The following is a 24,368-nucleotide window of genomic DNA, read 5'->3' on the forward strand; positions in this document are numbered from 1 at the left end:
TAAATGGACATTTTGCGTGTTGTGGGCCTGTTAAACCTAGGGAGAGCTAAGAAATGCCTGCTGGAATTTAATGTGCCATCATCAGAGAGCGGATGCTGGTATTTCTTGGTCAATCAACGTGCCTCGCTCTTTTTTTGCCGAATTTTTTTATGAAATGAGTGGAATTTAGTAGCGCGCATGCGTGGAAATGTGGAGCGACTTGATTTGAAAACTGTCACAGATCCTAAGAAGTGAGAAATAAAATTAAAGAGATGGATGCAATGGCGTACACGTTCCACTATTGGAGAAGTCAGATGACAATTATTTTGAATGATGGCGCACTCAACTTGTTTTAAAAGTCGAATGGAAACAAGACAGTCGACGTCAATGAGTTCGCCTGAACTGACGCCAGGTAAATAGAGAGAAGAAAGTTAACTCGAGGTGGTCAGACAGGTGTCGATAAAACTGATGGTTTTTTCCCTCCCGTCTCTATAAGGGCAACGAACATGTTCTCTCTGTTAGTCGACCAAATAACAGACGCTGCGATGGGAACGCCACCGGTTCGGAAGGCAGTCCCGTCATTTATCGATTACAATATTCCATTCGTTATCTGCAATTTCCTGGTTGTGAGGTTAGGGGAAAATAAAGGCTCCTGTCCCCCCCCCCGTCTTCCAGACTTATAGTATGATAGTGTGCATCTGACAGCCACAGAATACAAATAGAACCTCCTTTGGACCTTATCGGAACTCCCACTTCCTGAGAACATATCTTTTGGTTCAACACCATTAATATAGTGTAATGGTACATCGTCACTAGCACCATCTATCGGGACTACCTCTCTCCAAATGTTGTAATTTTTTTTCTTGATGAGAGGGAGAGCAATGTTCGTTAGCTGAAAGTGTCTGGCTATCAGATGTGATATCCAAAAGAACGGTGAGTCAGCAAATGTAGTGTCTCCTAAGCGCTCAGAATAAGTTTGCATCTGTTTATAGGAGCGGCGTCACTTGAGCCGTTGCTTTTACAATATTCATTAGAGAGCTTTTCTTGTTGGTGAATGATGGAAGAGGTTTCATGTCTCATAAAACGCGTTCAAGAAGTAAGAAAGTGCGCTCTCTCTCTCTCCACCCACGAAAACACAATATCAACTCACGATTCAACTTTAAAGAACCCTCTCGTGCACATCTGCGGCCACTTCTCATACGTGTATACAACGGCAAGAGTGAGCTTTGCCGTTTCTCGTTAGAGCGCGTGATTAATTAGCTTCCAGCTGCTACCAGAGGGAGCTTCGAATGCCTTTTCCAAAATGAATATTTATGAGCGAATGAATAATAAATACGAACCGAACCACAGACCGAAGGGGGGAAAAAAAACCCCAAGAAAATGTGTTTCAGCACGAGTTTATTCCATCGCCATTGTGCATCACTTATTCAAGGGAAAGCGAAGCAGTTCGGGTGGACACTGCCCTCCGCTTAAACGCAGCCAAAGGTTCTTCCCAATGGACTGAACCGAGGGATCTTCGACTCGCGAGTAATTCAATTCTTTCTCTTGTCTTTGGTGTTCCTGAGAGGACCGTTGCCATAACACTGATTACATTAACACCACCGAGCTCGTAACACAACTCCGTGTGCGTGCGTAATTAAGACCGCATCCCCAACGCCCTCTGTACGTGATGTCGATCTTCAGCCACCTGTGTGTAACGTAAGCTCAACTTCTCTCAATACATACATAATGAGAACGGGCTGGTAGGTGTGCGAATATGACTTTAATGGAAAATAATGGTGCCGGTCGCTTCTATCGTTACTTGGCGAAGCGATGTCGATCCCGCTGAGAGAAAGAAAGATTTAATTTCAACACACACATACAGTTGGGTGTTTAGAGCCGTGATATATTGTCTGCCACTATTCTTTTCGTTATTGGTAAGAACTGTCGACGAAGTTTTAACTTTCCACGGAAAATTAAAGCGTGGTCACATTTTTATCTTTCTGGATCCCAAAACATTTATTTGAGACGGAAGTGACGACACGCGTGCTGTTTTATTTCCTTAGAAAATAATAATGCAGTATACATTTACGTAATTAAAACCTACAACTGAGCACTAACACTCTCCCTTTGTTAGTTCGTTCGTTCGTTCGTTCGTCTGTGAAGAACCATGAAAAATGAATGTGTCGGCCAGAATTGGAATCAGGTCGTGTTTCGTTTTTAAAATTGTAGCAAAACAAAATCTATATCAACGGGACATACAAAAAACGAAATGAGTGGGCGTGTCAAACACGCGCTATAAGCTTGGTCACACTGGCCGGAATTTTAATAAGGTGTCATGGTGCGATACGAGTTGTCTGAATAGCATACCTCTCTTGTAGCATCAGAGTTCTCTCGAAAAAAATGGGTGGGAATATTGCTTATCGAAATTTAACACGGAATTTTGAACAGTATTCCATGTATACAATGCAAAGTATTGACTACTCCGATGCGTATTTAGCCATGTTAATACACTAGAAGATGGCCACTGAAGATATTGGTCCAGTTTCGAATGATTTAGGCCATCAATAGGCTGCATTTTCAAGCAGTTATGAGCGACTGATGGAAATAGAAATTGAACATATAGGGGTGATAATAATAATTCTTTCCTGGCTTGACAGAATTTAAACAAATCCGGCTGTTCAGATATCACTACGAGTACAAGAATGCACTTAATACCATTGTCTGTAATCACATCCTTATTTAATACGTTCTATCGGAATTTTGTTATAAAAACAGGTCTCTAATGCTGAGTCATATTCATGTATGTATGTATGGAAGTATATACGAATGTCACTTAGTCGTATTCATGGAATAATAACAAGAATAATAAATAACTTAAACACGGAAGAAACAAAGTCTTTATCAGTTTATGATGCGTATATCCTGTCCCATCTTTATACACTAGATTCAGTGGAGCACAGATTCTGTATATTTAAAAACACAATCATCGAATTCCTGATACGTGTCATCAGATGTTGTATAGGATATTACTACATGAAAAAAGAGATCAGATTTAGAAGCACTTGAGTGCGAACCCTTTCTTTAGACATGAGATTCATACAGAAGACTGTATGTAATTGAGTGCCTTGTCAATGCCGTAAGAAGACACACTATTTGGCAAAAGAAAACGAAATGGGATGAGATGGGCCTCATTACATTAGATTATTGTAATGAAGACCATTTTAAACGAGATCTCTGAAACCTAATGCAAAAGTGATCTTTGTTAATGACCTCATACAAAATGACCTGAAGATGGAGCTTAGGAAATGTAATATACATTTATCTAATACGAGTGCGTGCGTGACTGAAGAGAACACATCCCGGAATTGAAAATCACATGCACTGCAAATTCAGCCAAGTTTATCGCATCTTTTCCAAGTAGGTCATGCAATATTTCTATCCGTCCGCAGCATGTCCCCATCCCCGAAGGGTGAGGGACACAACACCGTTTTAATGTCTCGTGCAGAAGCCACGGCAAGTGAGTAACCAGCTTCGCACGTGCCTCACAAAACGCTGATCCTCCGAATCTGTGTGTCGTGCTGTTCCCTAGCGACCAACGTCCCCTCCACCTCCGTGAAGAACCGTCCTTTGGTGGAGTGGTTGGCGGATAATCCGCTTTGCGCTCGTGAGTTCCGCATCCCATCTGGAGATGGTCGTGCTTATAACGGGGAGTGAGCAGCCGAAAGTCACTTATCAGATCTACTCCCCCCAGTGGGGGGAGGGGGGGTGACGCAGATAAAGTGCTGAAGGCATGCAGAGTGGCTCCTTCACGGGGATTGCTTACATGCGCGATCAGTTCACATTACCAACACGTTAATGGCGACAGGACAAGCGCGACGGGTGTGTGCATTGTCCATCGCAACTTTTGTTTTGGACCCAGAGAGGTGTACATTACCACAAAGGGACAAAGTGAGTGTATGGGGGGAACAGACAAATATGAATATCAAAGACTAGTCAAAATGGGAGTCACACAGCATATTCTGCAATCAGATCGCTCTTCAACAAGCACACACTTTCAGCGCCCTCTATTGGAAACTGTTTTGCATCCGTTACGAGTTGTCCTGTAAGTTAGAAAGCATAAGACGTTGGCAAAGATGTACTTCTGTATATCGACTAAACCAAAACAATTTTCTACATTGCGACTGCTCTATCAGAAGATGAAAAAAATTATCTGAAAACGCAATGGAACTACATTTCAAGTGTGTGAGAAACAATATAAATAAAAATATTTTGAAAAGAAGTGTTCTTTATGAGAGGGCAAAGAGTGTTGTCGTTCTGAACGACTACGTCTTCTGAAAGGAGTTTAATCAATCCATTCTAAGTACGGACCTACAGGGTTGCATGCACTAATACTAATGAATGTATTTTATCCATCGGAGCGGTTCTGAATGTAGTGGAGATGGATAAAACAACCAAGTATTCTGCAGCTCCACGAAGTTATTTCCACTAATCTGCCATTTTCAAATCCAATTTTTTTTTCTAGTTAAAGTGCAAAATAATTTTATGTGACTTTCAAATTCATTCGGAGATGTGTTCTGTTTTTCGTTTTGTTTTAAACACAATCGCTACTACTTTTTCCCTCTCGGGCGTTCTCCATTTCTTCAACACCCCCCTTTTTCTTCAACTAAAAACACGCATTTTTTTTCATTCAGTGGAGTGATGGATCTCAAGTTCCATGAATTCTCAAAAACTCTCGTCCATCGAGCAACGTAAACCACAGACGGGAGCTATTAGTCACCCGTACATGAGACCAAGCTCGCGTTCGTCTATTCCAATTCCGCCAGCACCATATTTGTTCTCAGTCAAGAGTGGAGTAATATGCTTTCCCCTCACCCCTTGATGAATGAGGAAAAGTTAATATCCCCTGCTACAGGAAGCTCTGCGGAGATGGACGTAATAAAGAGGCCTTCCAGGGCCCGCTAGAGACACCTGCTGGTCTAAATACTGTTTGCAGTTGGCATTTTCCCAACAGAAGGAGATTCTATTTCAGGGAGTGTTTTTGCTTCTTTTCGAAGCTCGAGGTGAGCTGGAGGCGTCCGCCGTACTCTATTTAAGTTTAGCCTTCCCGTTATTCAGTATTAGTACCCACTTAATCTGAAACAATCAATTTTTCTTTCCATCCAGATGTCTAATCTTCCTTCTCCTTTTTCCGAAGGCAATCTGCTTCATAATTAGATTAAGCGATGGATTTTCAAGAGCATTAAAACATTTATAATCAACTTTTAATTAAAAGATTTAAGAGAGAGAAGTAATCCGCCGGAATTAAAGAGAACGAATGCAATTTTTTTCACCATCTTTTTTTCTGGCTTTGAAAATGGAGGATTGAACTCATCCGACCGACTTCATTAGTTCTGTAAAAATAGTATCCAATCGGAGTCCTTTTACGATCAATTAATTACTGATATTTTCACCTTCTGCTTAATTGACTTGAAATCTTCGAAGAGATCTTTGATTAAGTTTTCTCTAGAGAGAGAGAGAACAAACATAATGTTCTCTTCGGTTAACTGTACTAAGCAGTGATGAAGCCAATTAATAAGCGATCTATTCAAGCAAAGATCGCGAACCAACAGAACATGACACGCAAGAGAAAGCAACTTAATTGAGTCCTCTTTCATACACTTATTAATCTGGAATTATACCATCTTCTGAGAAGTACACAAATAATCTGCTAAGATGGTTCCTGCACTGATGCACTTTTAGATACAAAACTGGAACGTTAAAATGTCAAAGTTGAAACGGGATCTTTAAAATTTTGATTTAGTTGCTGATTGCCTTCCTCCCATTTGCTTAGAATCTTGATCACGAGTATGAATAGCACAAATCACAACTGTTTCTCGCTTTTACGCAATTCTCTGATTCTATTTAAGTTATCCTTCATATATGGACGTCGAGTTTCTCAGAGCCACCTGGCGGAAAGTAATGAGAACATTTTATTCGAGTAACTTTATCATCTAAGAATTTTAGACGAAAAACATATTTTTTACTCAAGAATTGTGAAATTTATCCAATATACCCTCCCCTAGAGGGGGTAATCACATTCGGGGAAAGGTACTATACACTTAGGGTGGTAGCTGGTGAGAGGAGGAGAATGACTGACAGCTTACAAAGGGGATTACTGCTTTGGTGAAGGAGATTACCAAAACTTCGAGAAGGGATTATCTAACTTGTAATTCCTCAATTTGATTTCCGTGCACGTACTGCACGGAGCGTTGACAGACGAATCTCGGGGAAGTACGACACGAAGAACGGTCCGAACTTTCAACTTGTTCCATCTTCTGTTGAGGTTTGTCTGTCGATTCTGATTAGTTTTTATTTGGTAAAAATTCCACCACTGAGGTGGCGCTGTTGTCGTAAACTTACTAGACTGCTATAATTAGATATATAACATTTGAAAAAATTAACTCGCAGATCTCTTTTCTATAAGCAATAAAAAATATGACCATTGGAAGATTTCCTACTATCGAAGGCCCAAGCAAAAAATAACAACTTTTAACCGGATGGATTAATACTTTAACTGAGCTTGTGAATTTCCTCACGGTTAGAAATTTTTATCACAAGAGTTTAAAGATGCTCCCTTTGTGTCTCGTGAAAGACATAAGCATGAAAAGAGGAGCAATGTAAGACGGGGTTGGATGATTAAGCGATTCTTCTTATTTGTTCTCGTCAATTTTTTATGGTGTTTGTTTGCCAAGGATGCTCCGATCCTTCATCAAATTAAGTCTCTGAAACCTAAAAGATTTGTCGGCAGTGTGAAAAGTAAAACTATCCTCGAGAAAAGACAAACAAAAAAAAGCCGAAGATTCAAAGAACGCAAAGAATAGGCAGGAAGTGGCCTGGCCGACAAATAATAAAAGTGAAGAAGCCCGTGCGAATAAAAAAAAAAAAGATTATGAACAGACCTAGAATTAAGGGATTTAGAGCTCTGCAAATCTCTGGAGACCAACACTTTGCTGTAATGCAAATCCTGTAGATCAACAGATTTATCTGAGTCTATATTTATGAGTACAACATAATATTACAGCCAGAGCACTTTTAAGAATTCTTTGAGTTCTGGCGTATTTCTTATATTCTCTTCAATGAAATTCACTGCACAATTAATTTTGCATGATTGGAATTGCGAGACAAATTCAAATTGCAACTGCGAAGAAATAGAAAAGTCAATGTAATAACTTACTTGGGATTAAAAATTGATAGTAAGTTAAGCTGGAAACCGCATATTGTCGATGTCGTAAATAAAGTAAGGATTATGTTAAACAGACTTGACTACCTAAACAGATTCTTAAATTTAAATATGCTAAAAATATTATATTCTGCCTGGATTCAAAGCATAATACAATATGGTATTTTAAGTTGGAGAGGAGTTTATCGCACTACGCCGAAACCTTTAGACACGAATCAGAATAAAGTAATTTAAATCTTAACTAGAAACAAATACAAGGATACTGCACTGTGTAATAAATACACCATGCTAAACATACTACTCCTTAGATATTTATACGCCTATAAGGTACTATTAGTCATACAAAACGACAACGAATACGTAAATATCAAACAAGATGTTTTCCTTAATAGACATAAGGGCCTAAAATATAGTTTCTAAAGCAAATAAAGAAGCAATACACAAACATTATACTTGTTTAGTGTCAAAAATATTCAACACACTTCCTTTAACACTAAGAAATGAAACTAACTCAAACAAATACAAAACTCGAATGAAAGAATATTTATTTTAACACAGAAATGAGGAAGCTCTGTTCAAAATAATAATATAAATTATTGGTTTTAGAATATTGTATTAAAAAGATTTAGTTTCAGGTGTAAAATGTAAAAACGTTAAATGCCATATATATATATATATATATATATATATATATATATATATATATATATATATATATATATATATATATATATATATATATATATATATATATATATATATATATATATATATATATAGTAATGGAACGATAGATATGATTCAATGATATCATAATTATAGTATGATTATATAATATGATTATATAGTATGATTACATGAGTATAATTATATAATTATAGTATTATTATTATTATATAATAATAATAATATGATAGTTATAGGATTGTATTGGAATGCATGATGATCTTGATTTATAGGCGTTCGATAATATGATAGCGATGCTACTGATGTCTTCATTAAGCTCATCCGATACAGTGTAAGCTTTTCTTCACGTGATTTGGACTTTTTACATAAAATGACGCAATAAGCGCTGAAAAGACTGAAGGTGGTTGCAAGATAACCAGAACTAGTTTCTAGTTTAAAAAAAAAATCAGTCTACAAATTTCTGATGGAACGTCTTGGAAAAGCCGCGAAGAATAGGCAAAAGGAGTTATTGAGAATTGTAAGACGGGATAGGAGGTTACCGGTTTCAGCATCTTACAATAAGTCACGTGATGGTATCTTTATTTGATTCCTTGCAAGGCGTTTATGAATGAACAAGCTGTGACTTCTTCGTTCTCTATTGCAGCCTCTGCCAATCCTTCGGAGACGTTTTGTGTCGGATGTCAAATAAGTTTCTTCCTTTCCGCTCTTTCTCTTGTCGTCCCTCCTTTGAGTATGGGAAAAGTGATTTGTTTGTATAAACGTCACGGAACCCTGGGTTCAGGCAATCCCCAGGCTGTACGACTACACCACACGACGAGGGTAAAAGAGGACTCTCTTATCTCTTCCCCACACGCACGCACACACACAACCCTCCGTCCCTTCTTTCCCCAGGCAGGGATCACCGACAAGTCGCTTCTTTGAAAGATGAAGTCTTTTCCGGAAAGATGGGATGGAATGAGGAAGATGCGGAGAGGGGAGATTTTGGAGCTTGAGACCTCCCACAGGTAACCGAACTGTCTGCGTGGAAGATGTAGTGTTAGGTGGCTTGTTACATTTGACAGATGCCGGCGGTAAACTTTGGGGGGAACTAAGAAATATTGATGTTTTACCATGCTGCAGGGGCCGCTGTAGAAATAGTGTGTACCGGGCAATTACGCTTTTTTGTGCAAATACCCAAACATGACAGAAGAATAAGACAAACATTCTTCGTTTCAGCTCTCTTCAGATCCACCACGAGATAACAAAATGGATGTAAATGTTCCGTCCACCTTAGTTTTAGTTTTAACCTCATGCACGAGCGTCACGAATACTCTCTAAACTATTGCACGTTATCTTCGACTTTTGAGTGGAGGTACATTTTCATGTCATTTTTACAGACTGAATTACAGTCCGTTTGATTCTATCGATCCGCTGTGACTGAGGATCGTAGACAAATTATCAAAGGCATAACTTGGTGTAGTTCTGTACAATTTTTTCCTTTTTAACAGTTCGCCACGTTTAGAGTTAATTTTTTCCTTACGAATGTTAGTTTCTATTCAACAGGATATGCTCGTTTATAGGAATTAGGTAAGGTTCTTTCATATAAAAATCGAAGAGTCTGAATTTTTTTATTTATCTTCTAGTAATGTTGAGAGCATCGGAATGGAAAACTTTGGAAGCAGTGATGCTGTTTCATTCTTCATCGGCACCAAAGTTTCTCTTTTTAATTCTGCTCTTATGCTAAAGCGACAACCTATCACTAGCGATGCAGAGGAATTTGCAAGCTTCTTAAAAGGAAATTTCGTTGCTTTTTTTCTAATGTAAAATTACCTTTTATTATGGGAAAACAGTATTTCCATGTTGGCATTTATATGAATGTGTTTCGTTTGTGCCAGGCAAATCATGAAGTATAAGACAGCAGAATATTAATCTGATCTTGAGTGGAAACCGGTCTCGGCATCACTGAGAGTGAAAAATGTGAAACGACATTTCTCTTCAGGGACTGATGAGAAGTTCGCAAGCTTTCTTCCAGTCCTTATTCAGTTTGGAAGGACAACTTCTCGTAGTATAAAATAATTTAAATCATTGGTTATTGAGAATCGTGAAACTTTGAATGATTGTGCACTGTCAGGTTCGTCAAACGAAGAAGAGAAAACGTCCATCTGCAAAACTGCTGATGGACTTGTGGTAAGTGAGAGAAGATCGTTTACGCATTAGTAGGTGAAATGGAAGAAATCTTCCATGGATGATAAGTTGATAATACACCCGAAATGCCATGAAAATGGGAAGTAATCGCAGGAGGTTCTCCTAATCTTTTTATGGTTTGTGTCCAGGAGCATTCTTTTGTTCTTTGGAGTTAGCTTCTTACATATTTTTGGTTGGTCAACACTTTCTCACATTTCCATCACCTGAAGTTGCTTACAGTTGATTTTAGCTGATGCAATGCGTCAGTCTTTTACCAATGATGAAGGTAGAGGCCATTGACATAGCTTCTCGTGATAACGCTGTTGTATCCGTATTTTCTTCTCCACGTGTCATTGATCTACAGATGATTTCAGGAGTAGCTGTTTCCATCAGATACACGATCACTCAGAGATCCAAATACTACAGCCATTTCAAATACGAAATGGAATACACCGGAAACATACAACTGACAACATGGTCTTGGAAACAGGGATGTCAGCAGTAAGAATACATCGAAAGCGGTGAGAGTCGCATACTAGCGCGTCTTCAGATATACCGAAAAAACCCGATAAAAAGAGAAAATATCAAATTCTAGAGTATGGCTGAAAAGAGCTGCTCGATACGAGAGGCAAACTCAAGATCGATGGGATCATAAATTTTAATGGACGTATTACACTCCGTCAAAAGAATGCACGGAACGAGTAAGGGATGGCAGAGAATATATGCGTATCTCTAATGCACCATGGATGCGGTGCCAAAGGGAATAAAGCAGGAAACAGAAGCGATGCCCTTAATAGATATCAGGTCTGTCCAAGAAAAACAAACTCCTTTAGGTTTAGTGGGAGGATGATAATCCAAGGATGTCAGCTGACTGTAGAAATGTGGCGTGCAATGGTCACTCCAGGTTCTTATTTTAATTTTTTGCGAATGGAAGGAAAAGGGTAGGGAGATTGTGACACAAAGTCACGGATGTAACATATTCGGCCACAGCAATGCAACGTATCGTACCTAGTGAGATGAACCAGGACATGTTTCCTTAGACCCTAGTGATACTAATAGAGCCAGGACTGAAATGATCACCTTTTCCAAGTCTATCAATTCATTTTGACTGTTTATCCTGCATATATTGGATCCTTCTAACACAATAAAGTCTCATCTCCTAGGACACGTATAATTCAGGGCTTAACAGCACAACCCTTTCAGTTACTTGATCCCGATACCAATGAACATCTTTCGAATGTGATTAAACGTAGAGTAAGCCCACAGTTCATAGAACCCTAGCTGGCACAGTGCCAAAAAGAGTCAGTTCATGTTGAAAGAGAGAAAGAAATAAGGCAATGCACGAATTCGTCACCAACACGCGAAATCATGTGCTTTATACGTAAACTTTTCCAACTGTTATACAAGCAAAATTGTTACCACTTTAAAAACTAGAATTGGAATGAAAGAAAAGCTAATTTTCCGACGTACAATAATAAACACTCATCCCACGAAACGCATTGATTATCCGAATATCGGAATGGATTCTCCTTCTTCTGACATGGGCAGAAGTGTCAAAGGGTCTCGCATCTGTGGGCGTACAGTATCGTGTAATAGGAATTCATCATATAGGATTCCTGTGGAGGGTTTCCAAACTCTCGCAGAGTGAATGCTTTGAAGGACCATAAAATAGCTCAATGGCTGTAGCAGACCATTGAGTTTAACCTGCTAGGAAATATAATGATTGTGTATGTCTGCGACTCACCTTTAGTTGAAAAGTCCTTACATATGTTCTCTTGCTATTACGAGCAAAATCGAACCTGAGAGAGAGAGAGCGAGAGAGAGAGAGAGAGAGTAATAAAGGTAAGATAATATAGGAAGTGAGAGAAATAAGATAAAGAGAGAAATGGAATAAAGATAAATAGAGAAAAAAAACAGAAATGAGAGGAAAGACGTATTACGAAAATAGAAACATAACTGAGAATAGACAGATGAAGCACATGGCGGGAGGGTGAGGAGGCTGGAATTCAATTTTTTATTGTGGACAAAGTTCAGAAGAGATTTTTGTGCATCCCTTCCTTTAGATTCTCTCAAGTCATTCATAAATTCTCGACAGTGTCTAAATCTTCAACACTTAATGAAGATTTATGTTGATTGTAATCAAGATTGGAGGAGCAGAGAGAGAGAGAGAGAGAGAGAGAGAGAGGGGGATCTTAAGGAAGCCAACATAGTTGGGATGCTCATAACAAAAGCTCTACGAGCGATGAATGAGCGCAGAGGCCACTACAAGCTTCGCTCTCTCGTGGGGCCAGCATATTGTGGCTTGGTGAAAAATGAAGAGGGTGCTTTGCAAGAGATCAAAGACGGCTTCTCTGTCTCTCTCACGGGTTAATGTCCTCAAGAATCGGCGTCAGGACCGCTATTATCATGCAAACGAAGCCGAGGGACAGCTTTCCGTGTACGGCATTATATCACTTAGCGTGTCGCATGTCTACAATTGAGGAATTGCTTCGTACATCTAAATTACAAACATTATCTACTGCACGCGGATATTATCTACCCTCGGTGCATATCGAGATAAATATTAGAACACACAGAATTGCCTTCTACTCTTGGAACTCTCGGCTAAAGTGCTTCTAAATGCCTATTGATTTGGAGAACGAGCGGTTTCGGTGTCCCCGACAAAGCAGGAACTGCATATCATGAGGAATTCATTTGGGCTCGTGTATGTCTTGATGGATGTGGCCGATGTGGCCGTTTCGGCGGCACGCGATTCGCCACGATATTTGATATTCTCGATTCGCATCTTCCACCACGAGGATTTTTGGTTTTGAACAAACTGCAGAAGGCACAAAGGCGGATTGGGAAATATCGGATGAAGGGGGGGGGGCTCGGAGGAATGCGCAACGGGGAAAAGAGAAGCAAGATCTCTCTAAGAGACTCCCCGGACGTGATTAATGAATTTGTCGACCGTACCCTCGGTTAAGTATAGGGGGAACTTGGGATATCGCGAGAATTGCCTCGCGAGATTACGGTAGGATGCTGGCGAGGGGGAGGAGACCACTAAGAAGGGAGTCGTCACGCCACGGCCATTAAGAGGAACAGCTGGTTTCCATTTCGGTGATTGCAGTTGTAGAAAGTGATTTAAGTTAAGAAAATTGACTCAGAAGGCGATCATATTACTTCGTCAGCATTCTTTCCCCCCTCTCTTTATGTGCCCCCCCCGTTGCAATTCCCGAAACACCACCAAGAGTACTTCATCTGTAACTTTCCGTACTTAATTAGAACTCGCTATGCTGTGAAAGATGAAAGCGATTCGCTGAGGGTTCAATTTCGTGAAATAATCATCGCACTGCTGTAACAGCGATGGTTTTCTATTGGGATGGAAAATGCACGTTAGGATAACACAGCTTTGCGATGCCAATACAAAGCGAGATATTAACGACATTGTGTTGGGAGAAGTCATTTTCTAGGCACCGGTGAATATGAGGCCAGATCAAAGGATTTTACTCATCAGAAACGCCAATGTCTATATATATCTATCTATCTATATATATATATATATATATATATATATATATATATATATATATATATATATAGATAGATAGATAGATATAGTTTTACCCTTGTTTTACCCTTGTCAAGATTATTAATAAACAAAATGCCTTTAGCATCCCAAAACTGATGGAACCAACTTTGTCTTCTTTGTTGCTGAACGAACGGCTTCTGTCCACTGTTTTGACTGCTGTTTGGATTCTGGTGTGTAATGGTGAATCAAAGTCTCATCCATAGTAATACATCGACGCACAAAATCAGTTTTATTCTTGTTAAAACGCTCCAAGCACTGTTCAGAGATTTTCACGTATAAATGGACATTGATTCTTTTCTGATTCCAAAGATCTGATGACACCACGTAGATAGCTTTTAATTCCCTGTTGGGAAACACTTCCTAATAACGATTTAAACGAATACTGTACATGCTGTTACTTACTAAAATGATTATATAAAGAAAAGATTAAGAAATAAACACCCAAGAGTTGATGTGGGAACTAGCAGTAATTAATCTTTGAACGACCGACACAAAAAGACGTCCCTCTAACATTAAGAGGTTATTCGTAATCTTCATCTCTTACCTTAACAAGCAACATTTGAGGCACCCAACATTTGTTTTTATAGTTTCTCCGGTAATCTAATTACAGGTGTAACTTATCTCTGAAAGGACGTTTTTTGTGTCCTCTGAGAATCCCCAAGTAAAGAGCTTTCTTTCATGTGAGATGTCTTAAAGTTAATTGGAGTGGACGTGGTGTCCGACTGCTTCAGAACAGCTGACACGTGATCATCGGGATATTGCTTGAGTCGACTGGTTAGAGATTAACTGTGTTCGCAGTCACCCACCTCAGAAGAGAAATTTAAAAAAAATGAAATATCTTACCGGTAACTGTCCCAGGTGCATCCATTATTTACTTATCCACATGGAACAACTGGGATTAAATCTAAATAAACACGATGGTCGTTTGTAGCTAAGAAGGTCTCAGACACTAACCGATGACTTTAGTATGTCGGGTATTTTACTAAACCCCGACGCCACCTACAGGATAATGTTGAAACTTGACTCCGTCCTGCGTTAGTTAATCTAAAATCCCAATGCTTTTTTCATTTTTCGAGTATTTTTTTCACCTAAAAGAGAATTAGCCAGTCTCGAACAGGCTAATTCACTTGTAGGTTGTTACTGGGATACTTCATTTGTCCACTGTGCAATAAGATGGACTTTTAAATGTGAAATTAGAGAGCTCTATTGAGCATGCAGATGCATGCAAGAGGATCATATAAAGATCTTTATACTACTTGGAAATGCATTTCAGTGATGGTTCTGGCTGCAAAAATTCGCGAGTATGAAAAGGGTTTTATAGAAATTCTTATAAGATTTTTTAGAATTTTAAAGGAAAATTTGCCGCAATCTCATTGTGTGGATGAGCGCTCTTATAAACGGGAAGATTTCCTTGGGGGGTTTTGCTTCAGGTACAAGTGCCGAGCGAACGTGCGCTTTGGCTCTCACACAAATGCATAGAAAGTGGATCTGTTTCTATGGGGACGATCCTCTGGCGTCACTCGAAAGACACAAATATTTTAACTGCTCTCCCCGCGGCGCAGGGTTGTCAGCTGCTAAATTATAATCCACGGTCGGGGTGGATTACACAAATCCTTTAATCCTGTGAACATGTAAAAGTGCAGTGAAAAAGTCTCTGCGGAGATCGGCGCACCACTCCACATCTTCGTCCTGACAACAATCCTTTGCAAGATACTTTATCAGCGAGGCAGCTCGTGCAATTACGGCACACCCCTGGAGATCCGTTTAAGGCAGCGTACCTCTCTGCCTAATCAACATTCCTCAAACCTTCTTTTTAAAGTAAGGCGGGGAAGGGAAGGTTGCAAACCGGGGAGTTTCTGAGCACAACTAACATCACGTAACGATGCCGACTGTAATCTAGAGGCGGACCGGCGGATGACCTTTCACGCCAAACCCTGTGCGTCTGAAGTGGTTCTGCTACCGTAGACACGTATCATCAGTAACTGCGTTCGTGCGTGTGTGCGTGCGTGTAGCGTGTGCAAGTTTATTAGCGTCAGACACCGTTGGAATATGCGTAGAATGAATACCAGGAAAATGCGATTAAAACGACCTTAATTCGCCATTTGGGGAGTTATTTTCGGAATTCTCTGAAAGGTCTTTAAGGATGGGGGGGGGGAGTCGGAAACGTGCAAAAAAGATTATTTGAGCAGGAAGAGGTTTTCAAGAATGATGACGATGCTACGCCTTCCTGTTCTTGGTTGTGAAGACAGTATTAACCATCCGAACTGTGGATCGGGATCAACGAGGATTGGATTCATCTCTGGATCAGAAGGATCAGGATGAAGACGCAGAAAACGTTGAAGAATGGGGATGTCCAGGACTAATGAAATACTGACTCACGGTTTTCTCTAGAGTTTACTGTTTTCATAAAGAATGAATGTCGGAAGTGCATTCCGCTAAACAGACATTTGAGATCTTAACTTGCTCTTTTGCGAGTTCATCCATCATTCGGGATTGGAGATGTAAGTGAATGCTTGTAATGTGCCTCCTCTCTAGAATTCTTTGGACTTGTAAAAAATGTTTTTCACTACCTTTAAGAAGAAGACGAATCGTTTCTTAGCTTGAGCGGACAATGTGATGGTTGATTGACCTTTAACATCCGGGTATTTGCTTCGAAGATTGTTCGCGTATCCAAATGGCTGTGACACCTCCCCTACCCCGTAACCCCTCGTTATTGGGTTTATAAACCCAAGGGGAGGTAAATACTTAGCAAGATGGATGAGATGGTCAAGGTTTGGAGAAAGCGGGCGATACATCACCTTCCTCCCCGATGCCGTCATTTAGCTTTGGACGCGATGGATGGGAGTCCTTATTGGCTGCGGCCAGCCACGGCAGTAACGATGTAGGGAGCTGTCGCACACTCCGCCCGCCACCGAATGCTGCTTGCTTGCCACCCCAGACAATAAAAGAACACTTTTATCTTTCAATAACAGATGTTTAAACCGAGCCGGAGTGTATCGATCAAGGCCTGAGGAGCACAGCTGTTCGGGGTCTTTAGCAAGTGCGTGCCTTCCTTACCAGAGCTCTTCCCCCACTGCAGACTCCTACATCTCCCCCACCTTAACGCCATGCGCCTCAGCTAGCATGCATCGATTATTTCCATACTTCTTGAGAAAGTTCCTACGATACAGAACGACATCGCATTCCATGTAAAATATCTTCGAGACTTGTCATCATGAACCTCCGATGGAATAAGCATCGATCATTAGCTCACGGAGATATCTTACGGAGCCGATCGTGCAAACTGAAATTTCATTTTAATCGTTCGGTTGTTTTCCATTAGTCCGTGACGTCATCGGCGTTCTTTGGGTTGCATATTTGGCCCTCATCCTCCTGATTCAAAGTTGGGTGAGTGTACCCCTAATGACCTTTGCTTAACCCCTAACAGCTGCGAAATGATGGAAGGTTTGATGGACATCCTCAACACATGGTTTTGACATCCTCCTCGGATGTTCATCACCATACCCCCCCTCCCCTCAAAAAAATTAACACCGAACTTTGACCTCTCCACTCTCAATAATTGCGATCTCCAATAAAAAAGTAACCCATTTTATGTTCAGCAAAAGTTTTTTCCACTGTTCGCTGATCTTCAGCTTCCTCGATTCGATTAAAGTATTCGGTTGCTAGGCAACAATAACATCCAACTATTGTTACAGTTCTCGACAATGAGTTGGAAAATATCCGAATTCCTTAGCTGAATAAAGAATAGCGCTTTTTTTTAGTTTCTGCATTTTTTGCACGCACATGCATTTCATTAACATCTTTTGTTGTTGCCAGCCATTTCTGTTTTCCTTGGTAAGTGATTAAAAGTGATTGAATGGACAAATTATCCCATTGTTGGCTTTAATGACGTAGAGAATGAATGCAATAATCAATGCGCACGAGCCTCTCTGTCAATTTTACTTTAACAATGTGCCCTCGCAATTCGATTACTGTTAGTGACGTCATGTGCATTGTTGCTTTTTAGTTACCTTAGCTAAGCAGCCATAGAAACGAATGTCGTTAAGCTTTGATAACCGTTGAAATAAATCTGTAAATGATTATTACGGCTGATAAATTCGTTAGAAATGAAATTATTTTGAAATAAAACCTTATTAGTGAATTAAATTGGAAACAATTTACTTTATTATATATTTGTTCCTATTACGATAAAAGCACATTAAACTTCTTAAAAATTGAAACAAAAATGACGTAGAAAGGAGAGAGAATTTGTTTATGTTTAGGTAACTAAGTAAAAGCTTTTAGTTTAAAAATAGTGCATAAAAACAATAAAATTCCTATTTGCACAAAGTTAGAATTTGTCTCGAACTCATTCCAATCAACGTAATGAACCTTGCGTGCAATGCAGATCTCCACTGCAGAGAAGCCAGAACTGCAGGGGCTAGCAAACATTTTCCTGCGCGTAACAACGTTGTTGGTTGGCTCTTCTAATTTTGCAAATTTGAAGAAAGAAACAAAGCATAAAACGGCAAAGTTTTCAGAGCGGAAGAAAAAAATAGAAGAGAAAAAAAAAGATAAGTTTCAGAAAGGCATGAACTGAAACAAAGAATGGATTGCACGCATCTGGCGACTGAAAACATCCGCAGTTCGGTGACGACAATTACTTATCTAGTGTCGAGTTAATGAACGGGTCTCGGCGTGTTCTTAAACTTCCAGATTATTGATCCGAACTATCTCGTTGAAAGCTGCAGAAACGAAGATGCAACGCGGGTGAAGCAGAAGATCCCGGCAACGCAGAAACGCCAAGAATTCACTGAATTAAGAGAGGAAAACATTAAAGTTGTCAATTCGTGTTGAACGGAAACAAAATTTGTGACCGAGAAAGATAAAAGGGGAGATTAGGAAAGGGGAGAGGAGGAGGAGGAGGAAAGTTTTTTCTCACTTTCTTTCTCTCTCAAAAGAAGGGAAAGTGAGTAAAAAACGAAACAAAAGGAAGAGAGAGAGAAGGAAGATATATTTTAAAAAAAGAGAAGAAAGAATAATTAGCAAACAAAAATAATTATTATTTTCATACCTTTTCAAATGAAGGTGAGTTTCCCGGTCTCATACGGAGGTGGCAGGGATTTTCCTCTCGGAAACTCTGGTTTTTAATCCCGCATACAGACAAACTGGTCAGAACACACGCCATTTACATACAAAGTATACTTATAGGCACAGGGTTCACCATCTTATCCTAGAATCACTGTTACGAAATACAAAGATACTTTGGACGGTTATGGGTGCTTAAGAAGAACTGTAGAAGAAGAATCTGGAAACTCTGCTCCACACATCAAAACACAGAACTTTATCAAATGCTTCAAGCTTCCAGATGTGCCGGGGAATAGTCTCATACTGGGAATGAAATTCACATTAAAATTTGGGATCCAAATGAATTATAAGGAACTTTTCAAATGAATCAGTTAGTTATTTATGACAGTCTTTCTTTCCGATTTTCATTCAGAAAACCCACTTGTAAACAAAAAAAATAGACCAAAGAACAGGAGGTAGTACGTGCACGACATATATATATATATATATATATATATGAGAGAGAGAGAGAGAGAGTCCCTAGCTCAGTCAGTCAGTATAGACGAAGCCTTTAGGTCGAAAGATAGAAAGACCTGTGTTCGAATCCCGTCAGTGACGTGAGGAACCTTTATCTGGTCTCTTTCGACGAAAGGTGAGTTAGCCGGTCTCATACAGAGATAGGGTTTTTTCACCCGGAAATTGGTTTTTCGTTCCCCGGAACAGATAAACCGGCCCCGTGAACACACATGGATTACAGTCATGAATACGACCCAGCCATATATCGGTCCCGAGCCCGAACAAAATTGGCGGGGTTGGGGAAAGCAATGGTGAACGACCCTGTAAAAAATCTCACCAGGAATATCTTGTGGGCAATGCCTACAAAGTCACCTAAGGTCGGAAACGACTAAAAGGGAAAATCAGAAAAAAAGAGAGAGAATGAAGAAATTAAAAGATAGAAAGACACAAGCAGGCAGAGAGAAAAATATGAAATGCACAAGATTTCAGGGAATATATAAACATCATTTAAAAAAGAAAGAAATATGGGAAGGGAAACCGTTGCATGCAATGGACACACACGCACACACACACGCACACAAGGCATTGCGATATAAAAAGGTAGACTGCATTTTGTGAGTGGCTATGAAACAAAAAGGATAGAAAGAGGGTAAAAGAGATTTTATATGTTAGTAAGAGATAGAGAAGGCTCAATTGTTCATGACGTGAGTGAATTGCCATTTTTTTTTCTTCATTTGTTCTTCCGACTCTCCTTTTACTCTCCCCCCCCCCCTCCTGTTCATTCCCAGAACGCTTTGGTCCATTTCTCAAAGCGATTTCGAGTAGTTCGGCCCACCGTTAAGCTTCATACGTAAGCGGTCATCTATCACCTATTTGACCATCTTCAATCGGCAGTCGCAATCCTCAAGGCCGGAATTGCGTACTGGAGCCCTCCGTGTTATCTCCCGTCAGCGGCCATTACCTTGTGGCTTTGTATCAATTCGCAGCTTCCCAAGTAGTTCGTCGCACGTTTCACAAATCCGCAAATGGACAATTTTCTGCTTATTTATTCGGAGAACACGAATCAGGCACCAGGCGGCGCTGGTGCAAATAACTCTTTTCCGCTATCGGCCAAAAACTTTGCGGAGCGCCAAGCCACGAATCCCAGATTGGAAATCCTTGTAAGCGGAAGAAACGAGGGACGACTCGAAACATTAAAATTTCGTAGCGAACTCTCGGGGGGTGTTTGTACACTCGAAATCGTCGTACAATTATCTAAGACGCGATGGTTTCTCCAAGACATTGATTTGTATCCAGCTGTGTAGACGATAGCTGCGATCATCATTAAGTCCTCTTGCAATACTCCTCCGGCAGACGCGCCGTGTCATTAATTTTCCAGTCATAGTTTTCTTCTTATTAAGATTAATAGTCCGTAGCTAAGAAGATACTCCAAGTACGTGCTGGGGAGCTCCCAATACGCAGAGCATCTTTCTTTAGGAGCGTCACAGATCCAAACTATATTTCGATAGCTTTCCGATTTTGCTTAAGAAATCTAATAGTTATTAGGGTTAGGGGAATGCGAAGCAGAGATGTAAATTGATTTCGGTAATCACTCCGCAGGGTAATCAAAGTTCAGTTTCATCCTTTGCATTTTTCCATTAACATCCCCCCCCCAGTCCACTGGCATGTTTCATCCATCATTTCTCTTTATGCTCCGATCAAGGAGTGATTAGCACCACTGAATGCTGATGCAGGTTTTTATGCGATAATGGATGAGGAAGGGAACGAGAGAGAATGATGAAGATTCCCCCCCCACACACTCGCGTCCCCTTATTAATTTTTATCCCGACTGGAATTTACTTATTGTTCCCACCCTTCATATCGGGGAACGTTAGTGCTCTGTCAGGTGGATTCCTGTACGCTAATCGAGCGTCTATTTAACTTCCATTGTGACGTCATTCAACAATAGAAAAGTCGGGAAATGCTATTCAAAATGTCAACAATTAAGGCAGTTAGCATTGTTAAAACTCTGTCTCTTTCATACAGGAAATGACGTTTGAGGTTCGGCTGTCTCTATCGCGATGAATGTGGGGTTTATGATTTGGCGTTTAGTTCGATTCAGATGACGGCATAATAACGTCGAAACTTGTCCACTGTATACATTTCAAAGTTGAGGTTCGAAGTGTCCGCAGAATTCCGAAACCAAAGACTCCCCAACGGCTTTATCCCGTTCAACCAAGAACCAATATTGGTTCATACGTCTGGAGCTGCACGTGATAGTCCCCCCACTTATCGATTCTCCCTTTCATAAGCTTTTCCTTACGGTTGAGTGACACTAACTCGCTCGCGATCACGTGGGAGGCCTTTGCGAAGATCTTGAATATCTTGCGAGCCGTGACTAGCGTATTGATTAAAACATTTCTTGTGGCCGAGGATTTTCGTCGATAGAGAAGTGGGGGCCCTTCTCGAAACTTCAAAGCACGCTGATATGTGTGTGTATACGACGAACGGATAACAGAATGTAGATGCTCGGAAGTGCGCTAATTCCGTGATTGTTCCGGCTGGAAATAAGAGAAATAGAAATGTGTGTGTGTGTGTTACGGAAGATAACTGCGGAAGTCTTTGTTTACACGAAGACAGGATCACCTGTTATTATCGCTCATCTACGCCAGAATCTCGGTTATTATCTTGCTCGGAGGTCGATACCCACCTCGACGAAATACGATCCACTTCGGTTGTGTGGCTGCTCGTTTTTGCGTTTACGAGAATGTGGATGGAGAAAAAAAATTCATAGACATGCTGGGACGAACCTCACTCTCGAGTCTGCGCCTGTGTGTGCGTTGAATACCACCAATTAGATCGATCTGTTTATTATTTTTATTATCATTAATTCGTGTTTCGACAATATGCTGCCAAACAATATTTGGGGTGTGTCTCTTAGCTTCCTTGACCTAATTCGTGTCTTTCAGTAGCATTCTTAGTAAATTAGTTTCCAATTTAGGGCATCTTGCATCCTGTCCTATGAGTGTAGATTGTAAATTGTCTTTTTATTTTTACGTTAGAATCTGAAACTTGTCGATTTCCGATATCCACATCTCGGTACGCATGCGTAATACGTTTGTAATTGAGAACCTGAAAAGGCAAAAAAAAAAAAAAGAATATCTCAATTAAAATAAAATATAAAAGTGTTTACTAAAATAAAGAGCCAAAAGGCTTCACTTCGGTGATGCAAAATTATAAAAATCAAGCGGATATTAAATCCAGAATTATTTCAAAGCCGAATACAGAAACTGTAAAAGTTTTGTATGAAATTTGACCAAAGAGCTTACGGGAATACACTCGCCGGTATTTACGAGTTGTCCTAGCCGGACCTTATAGGAGACATGCCCGCTATGACAGCGTCCATACATTCGCCTTCTATTGGTCCATTTTGATAAAGTTTCACTGGCCTGACAGCTGTTGCTAACTGGTTGGTTTTCGTCAGAGACCAGGCAGAAACCTTAAGAGAGCAAAAACTCTCAGTACTAAGGAACTTGAAACATCGGAGAGGTGCATTTTCCGTAAGCGAATAAAGAGCCAAAAGGCTTCCAAGCCTTTTGGCTCTTTATTTTAGTAAATACCTTTACGCACCGACCGAAAGTTCGCTTACAAAAATACACCTGTTCGCACTTAAATAAAAATCAAGTGGATTTAATATCCACTTGATTTTTATAAATATAAAAAAGGTCTCCTTACAAACGGAGTTTTCACTGCCTGGAAAGTTGCATTTGTGAAATGATGAAAAAAAAAGTTGGTCATGCAAACCCAGTATTGATACCGTTTTTTTCCCCCCCGCTATGTCATTGTCATTTCTGGCTCTAAATAGTATGTAGGAAGGAAGAGAGAATGGATAAATGCTAACTTGCTCGGTGTGCACATATAAACACGTCAGCCCTCTAGATAAACAGGCCTTTTCTCTAGTTTTAGTGAAAGCAAAAATTTGATGATTGTGTGTGTCGCGTAAGCACCCGAGGGGGCGGTACAAGAGAGAGAGAGAGAGAGAGAAATGTGTGGAGAAGTGATTTTTCGCCTTTCTACAAAGATGCATCCGTGGGACCGCCACAGCTGTTTAGTTTGGTTTGTTTACTCACAGCAAGACGGGAAGTTTCAAAGCGAAGTCAACATAAACATTTTCTCTTGCATTGGGAGGAAGAAGAGTGACACTGCCATCGATTCAGAGCTCGGCAATCCCTTGTGACGCAAGCAGACATCACACTTCTGTCTTTACTCTTCTCCCGCACGTTCGAAACGGGAAGTAAATTTCTTAAGAAGGTTGATAGGCGTTTTAAGAACGCGAGCCAACAGTTGAAGGAGAAAAGCTCTCGGTGAAAATCGGTACAAACATTTGGAATGGCAACTATGCTATGATGTCACGCATGACGTCACAATTTTTTTTTTTATTAATTACTTTTCAGAGAACTATGCTGACAGACTCAAACAGCGCTGCTGTACGCATGCATTGTTGGAGATAACAGTGCGTGAAAGGAAGCAAATCTAGCGCTATTCAAAATATCTGTAACGTTCATATATATATAGAGAGAGACAGGCAGACAGAGAATGACCACGCAGCCATGAATCTTCACCAGATTAACTTAGATAGAAAGGACCGCAACCCTTTGAATACCAATTTTATCCACGGTTCGGTAGAATATTCCTCCAATTCAACCGGCTTTGGCATCTCCTTCTCCTCCTGTCTGTTCATATGAAGTGGCTTACACAAGCACACGGTCGGTACTCTTGAGAGAGAGAAAGAGAGAGCAATTAACGCTAAATGATGCGTGTTTATAGTCCGTGATCTTCTCGCAATACACGAAATCAGATCAGCAGGAGGAAGATGAAAAGGCGTGCCCGGTCGCTCGTGCTATAGAATTTTTGCATGCGACGAACACTCTTTCGCTTTCCCACGGAAGGATTTTAATCCATCGTACCTTCTACTGTCCGAGGATTTCGCAATGGCCGTACTTAAAATATTCACCGCGCTATCCCCCCTTCAGCTCACGTAATCGGCCATTCTCTCGCGACTTTATTATTCATGGCCGATGTGCTGATCGATGCAACACATGCCGAAATTGCGCATGCCACAAACATCCACTATGAACTGCGTTAACGCGACTATGACTACAGAGCCGTTTCGTAGAAGGACCACTCTATCCGAATAAGACGACTCTCTCTTAACTTTTACAGTCT

This window comes from Typopeltis vanoorti, chromosome 3 (genome assembly GCF_054136105.1).
Source record: "Typopeltis vanoorti isolate ZY-2024b chromosome 3, IOZ_Tvanoo_1.0, whole genome shotgun sequence".
NCBI lineage: Eukaryota > Metazoa > Arthropoda > Arachnida > Uropygi > Thelyphonidae > Typopeltis > Typopeltis vanoorti.